Here is a 7,129-nt window from a genome sequence, read left to right on the forward strand (position 1 = left end):
CCTACCCCATCCAGAAATGTCCAGGGAAAGTGGAGGTCAGAAGGCAGAGGCGTTTCCTTTGGGACACCAGGGCTCCCGATTCATCCTGGACACCCAAAACTTCTCTAATTGTTTTACTGAAGTGTTCTAGGTCACTACGGTGGCCAACGCTTGACCCTGCCTGAAATTTAGTGCGAAGAAGTGACAGCGAGTCTTCGGGGGTTCACTGGATGCCAGGGGTGCGGAATCTGGGGGGGATGCCCAGAGGGGAGTGGCTGGGGGCATCAGGGGCCCTGGCAAGCATGTGGCCCCGCTCCTGCGTCACTGGCCATACCACCATGAAATGTAGTAACACCTCAACACTTTTGCCCAGGCAAAAGTCGCTCCACTTGCCTGTAATTAAATCTAATTTGTTAATTGTCTTTCCTCCTGCACCGTTGTTTTCATCGTAAGAAGCGACACGTTATTATTCTGTCTGCTTAATAATAATATTTACAAATTAATACTGTATATTTTGCATTAGTGGAACGTATAATTAGGTGTTTGATTTAATTTGTATCATTTATTCAGATAAAACTGAAAGCCTGTCTTCGAGATTGATGGGACGAGACTGCCCGAGGACCGATGTGGGGGCCCCTGGCCCCACATTTGCAACAGCTACTGTGGGGGCACAATGGATCCTGGGGTCAGAGCCTGTCGGCTGGGCTCCCTGTCCCTGCAAAAAAAAGAGGGGGGGGGGCGGAAGGGCGGGAGCTGCCAGCACTGCTCCCCCCACCTACCCACCCGGTCACAGCTCCTCCTCCCCCTCTGCCTTGCCCCCACCCCCAACTTGTGTCTCAGGACTCCCCGTTAAATCCAGCAAGCTTCGTGTCTCTAATGCTGTGACAAGTGACCGCTAATTGGTTCTCACTTGAGCAGAGATATTACCATACTAATATTATTATTGGTACGAAGAGGTAATTGAGGACGCCACCTGCCACTCGGCCGGCGCCGTGATGAATGTTCCATCCTCCAAGGCCGTGCCTGCCCGGCCAACCCAAACAGCTCTCTGGTGCCAATTAGGGGGGAGCTGCTCCTGGTCCACTTGGGGGGCGCTAGAAACCTGGAATCAGAGAAGGTGTCCCCGCGTTTGAAGCCGCTTTGGCTGAACTATGTCCCTCCTCTAAGATCACTCTTCCCTTCCCCCAGGTGAGGAGGGGAACTGCCCTGCTGTGCCCCTGCATTTTCCTCTCCTCCTCCCCCTCCCCGACTCTGTCACCCTTGGGCCGACCAAGCTGTGGCCATAACTATCAGGGTGTCCCCACTATCTGGGTGGCCAGGAGACCTTCTAGGCACGTGGGGGAGGGGCGCCTTGGCTGGGTTCCAGTGGCCCGTACAAGCTCCCTCCCCTCCCCACATCCACAGCAGAGAAACTCCAGCCCACGGTCATTCGTCTTCACTCTTCCCTGCGCGTCTGCGTCTATGCAGACCCCAGAGCCCACGTCGGGAGTGATGGCATAAATAATGCCGCCATCTCCAACTTTGACTCCCTTGCCTATAGGGAGGACCCGACGACGATTATTAGCTTGCATTAATAGATGCAGGCCTCAAAAGGCGAAATCAGCTATTGATAATTGCAAGAAGTCTGCCGCAGCTCCTGTATCGACCGGCCTGTCCCTATTCCCCTGGAGGGGGGAGATAAGAAGGGTCCGTCTTTAGTGCAATATAATTTCTTTTGACCTATCTGCTTGCTACAGACTTATGATGAATAGCCGGAGTGGTTAAAGTCCTTTATCACCAAAGTTACCCCTTGATATAATATTGATTCTTTATAACTAGCTCCAAACACAAAAATCAAACTGTCCACTTGACCATCATCATCATCAATATCATCACAAAGCCGCTGGAATAAAGATCAGCACCGGCCTGAAAACGCTTTCTATAATCTTCCTGGCTAATCTTTATTTGCTGATGATGAAAAGGAAAAGGGGGTGTCGGAGGGAGGCGGCAGAATGTCGTTTGGACGAGCCCATATTTCTGCTGGCACGAGTGCTGGGGGCGAGTCGACTTGGCTTTTTCCCCACCCCGGAGCTCGCGGTCAGATCCGAGACCCTGGCTCCAGAACCCCCGATCCAGGTGGGAGAGCCTGGCCGTGGGTGGGGGGGGGCACGCAGAGGCGCCCCACCCCCGCTCGCTGCGCCCCGAAAATCGATGCGCGCGTCCTTGGCCGGTGCTCCGGGAGCGGAGGCGGCGAGGGGCGCACGCCCGGTGGGCTCGCGGGGGTGGGGCGGCCTGCCCCAGGAGCACATCAAAGGGCCGCACAGTCCGGTCGCGTTTCCCCCAATTAGCAGCGTTTCCTGCCCCCTCTCCCCCGCAGGCCCTGCAGCCCGAGCCCGGGCGCGTCTTCCCGAGAGCGCCCGAGTGCGCCTGTGCGGCTCCGGTCAGGCCAGGGTCCAACCTAGAAGTCTGGACGGAGGCCTTGGGTGCTGCCTCGAGGTGCACGCACCCGGCTCCGGAGGTCCCAGCTAGGAGCCAAGTCACCCCATCCACAGGGCGCCCCCCTGGGTCGAATGAGAGCAAAAGTAAGAAGGGGGAGCCCCCAGCCCTGCTTGCTATGGATGGGGGAAGACAGGACTGGGGGAGGGGAGAAAGGACAGGGAAGGGGGGAGGAACGGGGAGGCCCAAGCGAGGGCAAAGGGAAACCGAGAGCAGAGAGGGAGGAAGAGAAGGGAGAGAGGAGAAATGAAAGCACCTGGCGGGGAGAGGGAAGGAGAGAGAGTTAGGGAGAGGGCATGAACTGGGAGAGGAGAGAAGCCTGGTGAGAGGAGCAGCAAAGGAATTGGGGAGGAGAGAGGGCAGCCTTAGGGAGCTGGGCTGGACTTGCAGGCTTGTTGGGGTCCTGTATGGGGCTCAGGCTCCTGCAGCTGCACCAGGGCTCAGAAGTTCTTCCCCTCTCGGGGTCACCGGTTAGCAGGACCCCCCCTCCCGGGGGGGGACTTCCTGGGGAGGGCCAGGTGCTGGGTCCTAGGATCCTGTGGATCCTGCTGAGTCTGCTCAGGGACTGTCCAGAGGCCACAGACCAGCTTCGGCAGTGCCTACCCCTGGGTCTGTATGTCACAGGGTCGGGCACAGGCCATGCTGTCAGGAAAGGAGAGACCTGTGGTGTCACAACAGGAGGGTCAGCCATGCTAGGGCCACAGAGTGGATTTCTCACAGTTGGTGCCTGGCATTCACCACTGTCCCTGCCAATGAAGCCGGCCTCTGCCTCCAGGTCAGGTGCTGCCCTGCAGGACTTGCCTAAACCCAGGAAGCAGGTGAGACTGTCCCTGTAGAGAGACCAGGGCACTTGAGGCAACTGGGAAATCCAGGATGGAGCGTCTCACTGTGGGGCAGCAAATACAACAGCAACAGTTAGGGGTCTGCTGGGATGTTTGGGCATCGAGAGCTCCTGAGGAGGGGCCCAAGAGGACTTGGTGAGGGAAAGCTGAGGTCCAGCCTGCACCCACACCATGCATGTCTGACCCAGATGTCGCTATCAGACTAACACCTGCCCCCCCCCATCCCTGTCTATAGCAAGGGTCACCATCTGACCATCTGTCCCATATGTGCTGCCTATCGGGGTGTCCTGAGCCTGGGTGTATGTTTTCCAGCTGCGCCTCTGTTCATGTGTGCCTGTTCCTGTGCATCTCTGTCCTGTGTGTCCATGTTCCTGGCGTGTCTCTGTACTACTTGTGCCTGTTCATGGACCATCTCTGCATATGCCTTTCCTGGTGCGTCTCTGTCTCATATTGTCCCATGTGTTGTTCCCTTCCTGGTATACCTCTGTCCCAGGTGTACATCTGTCTAAGTGTACATCTGTCCAGTTATCCCTCTGACCTGACACACCTCTGTCCTGGCTACACCTCTATTCTAATGTCTCCCTGTCTGTGCTACCTCTCTATCCTGGATATGTATCTGTCCTGAGTGTCCATCTGCCCAACTGTGGCCCCAGATGAATCTCTTGCCCCAGTTCTGTGCACAGGGGTACCTGGGAGCCTGACATGGCTCCAGTGTCAGGGAGAGTAGAACATTCTACCTGGAGGTAATCTGTGCACTAGCAGCACTTAACTCCTCCCTGCAATGCTCGCCCTGTGCTATGAGTATAGCACTTCTAGTGCTTGTCTCCATACTGCTTCCTCTATGCACTCATAATGCCTGACTCCTCCCAGCACTTTCCCCTGCAGTCCTCCCTTCATGCCCAGCCCAATTCACAGGTGCACCCTGGAAAGACCTGTCTCATCACTCACATTTGGGCCACCATTGCACATAGCGAAGTGACCTCAGGGTGGCTGGTGAGGGGGATGAGCTGGGGTGGCCCAGATTCACCTGGACTCAGGGCCTCGACTAGCCACATGTCTTCAGGGATGTGTCCTCTGTGGCCCTGCTCAGTCTCAGAATTGGGACACAGCCCTGGTCAATGTGGACAGGTCCTGCTGCCTGTCTTAGCAGTGGTCACTGGGTGGCCGGGCTTCTCTCACCCATGGTTGGCAGCCCCAAGGTGGGTGCTCCAGGTTTACAGATGCCCTGACTCCTCTTCTGCTAGGTGCTGGCTCTGGGGGTGGCTGAGTGTGTGCTTATGAGGTCCTGGGCAGAACATGATGTCCTTCCCAGAGCCTCTCCTCTTTTTTCTTTTTTTTCTTTTTTCTTTTTTTTCTTTTTGCTCTAGAGCCTCTCCTCTTATTGCTGCCTGTGTTCCCTCTGGGGTTCTGTGCCCTCCACTGTGGCTCCCTGCCCCCCCTCCCAGATTTTCTTATAGAGTTTGGGTGAGGAAAAGGACAGATCCTCCATCATGGGCCACTGTGTCCCTGTCTGGGTCCTCGTAGGCCTAGCCTGTGGCTCTTCAGAAGCCCCCACCCCTCCTCAACATGCCATGGCTGCCCCAGGCAGGCCCAGACTCCCGACTCTGCATTGGCCCCAAGCGTCCCCTCTGGTGCTATCAGGATCTCCAGGAGAATTGGTCCTGATGGTCTGATGGACCTGGGGCTAGGCCTCCCGGAAAGGACAACTCAGCAGAGCCATGGTGCTTAGAAGGGGCCTGACTTCAGGCCACAAATGGGGCTAGTGCCAACTGGGCCCAGGACAGGACTCTGAGGACACTTCCTGGCTTCAGGGTGGAATTGGGACCCTAGAGCTGCAACCCTCACGTATTGCCCTGCCCATTGCTCTGGAGGGCACAGGGCATGTGCTGGACATGTAGAGTGCCACCCTCGAAAGCAACAGGGCATAAAGTGACTTTTGGGCTTAAGAGGTGTCCATGATGGCTGGTAGTGAGCTGGCCCAGGGCAGTACTCGGTATTGCACATTATGTGGGAACATAGGACTGCCTATCCCAGGCTCCTCATCTGAGCTGCATATCTTGGGGGCGAGCCAGCCCCTCTGTGCTCGGACAACATTGAGAACAGCAGCTGTGGCCACATCCCGGTATGAAACTTTATACTGTTTGTCTTGGCATAACCTGGATTCCTTGCCCCTGGCCTGGATGTCTGAGTCGGGTCCGTGTTCTGTCCTGTCATCCCTGACCCCCACTTTGTGAGGGTCCCACTGGAGCCTGTGGGAACCTGAATCCTTGGTGGCCCACATCTTCCTCGAGGCCCGGTCAACATCCTCACTTGAGCTTTTCCTGGCAGAAGAATGTGTCCCCCCCCATACCTTTGCCAGGTTTCTTTCTGTGTTGTTTCTGAGGGAGATGTTGCTGGGGGGGGGGGGGCTGGCTACCCGAGTTCCTTCTATAGGTGTCAAGGAGCCTCAGATGGGATGGACCACAGAAGAGTTTTAGAAGCAGCTGGTGGTGTGAATCCATGTGCTGCGGCCAAGAAGGGGCTCTGAGCTTTCTCTTCTCTATGGAAACATGGACTCATTCCTCAATGGCCCAGCTGCCTCCTTGCACTTTGTTTAAGCTTCTGAGCATCACTGGCCTCGGCCATCCTCAGGCCTCTGTGTTCCCTTCCTGCTGCCCTGTGCAGGACAGGACTAGCAGGTGAGGCAGGAAGGAAGGCGGTGGGAGGTAGAGGGGCCGAAGCATGACACCCCAGGATGGTTTGCTTTGTCTCATGAACTGCAGTTGGTACGTACAAAATCAGGCCCGTCTGACATGTTATAAAGCAAATTTTATACACTCATGTTTTCTTCTGCTTATAGACCTTCTTCATTCTCTTTTTGGTCAATTTCCTTAGTCTTTGAACTTTTGAAAGGCAAGTAATTAGTCTTTTACACAGGGGAAGATGCCAGATGAGGCAGATAAATGAAGAATTGTTAATTGACTTATACCCCAATATACCTTAATCCCAACCCTTGCTTCCTCAAGTAACACAATACAGCGTGTTTTGAGAAATCAGACCCTGTGTGAGGTCTGGGGCACATTTGTGTGCCAAGTTACACTGGATTTGGGACAAGCATTTCTGTGTCTGAACCACAGGTCCTATTCTTACAAAGTTGAAGAGTTTGTGATTCATAAACTGAAGTTCCTGCCCTTTGAATTTCATTCCTTCTTTCATTTTGCTTCTTTCTACTACCTCTGTTTCTTTTTGGAGTCAGATTTGTTTTTTAGTTTGAATTTTAATATTCAGACTTCCTTTTTTTGGGGGGGCACATCTGGCGGCACTCATGGGTCACTCCTGGTGGTGCTCAGGAATCACTCCCAAGGGTTCAGGACACCATGTGGGATGCTGGAGTTTGAACTTAGGTCTGCCACCTAGAGGTACAAGGCAAGTGCCCTCCCTGCTGTGCTATCACTCTTGACACTGTGACACAGCACTGATAGCAGGAACACGTAGTCCTACACAGAGCCCAGAAGCGGTGCTTGAAATGTCTGTGCATATCTGTGTTCTCTCTAGGCTGCAGCAAACACACTTCCTGATACCACCTCTGGCCACTTCATGTGGAGACCTTTGTCTCCTTCCTGTGACCTCCCACACTTGAGCTCCACAGACTGCATTATTACATACAGTTCTGGTGTTTCCTCCACATTTTAGGGGACCCTTTGGGCTGTGTTTGGCAGAATCAGGTCTGAGACTCAATCTGGGGTCCTGCCTGCCTTGCTCTGCAGCCCTCGGCCATGTCCTTGGACTCAGTTGGCACCAGGAAAGTTGAGCATGAGCTAGAGGTTGCCCTGTGGTGCTGGTTGCTGGATCTT

This window comes from Suncus etruscus, chromosome 10, assembly GCF_024139225.1.
Source record: "Suncus etruscus isolate mSunEtr1 chromosome 10, mSunEtr1.pri.cur, whole genome shotgun sequence".
Taxonomy (NCBI): domain Eukaryota; kingdom Metazoa; phylum Chordata; class Mammalia; order Eulipotyphla; family Soricidae; genus Suncus; species Suncus etruscus.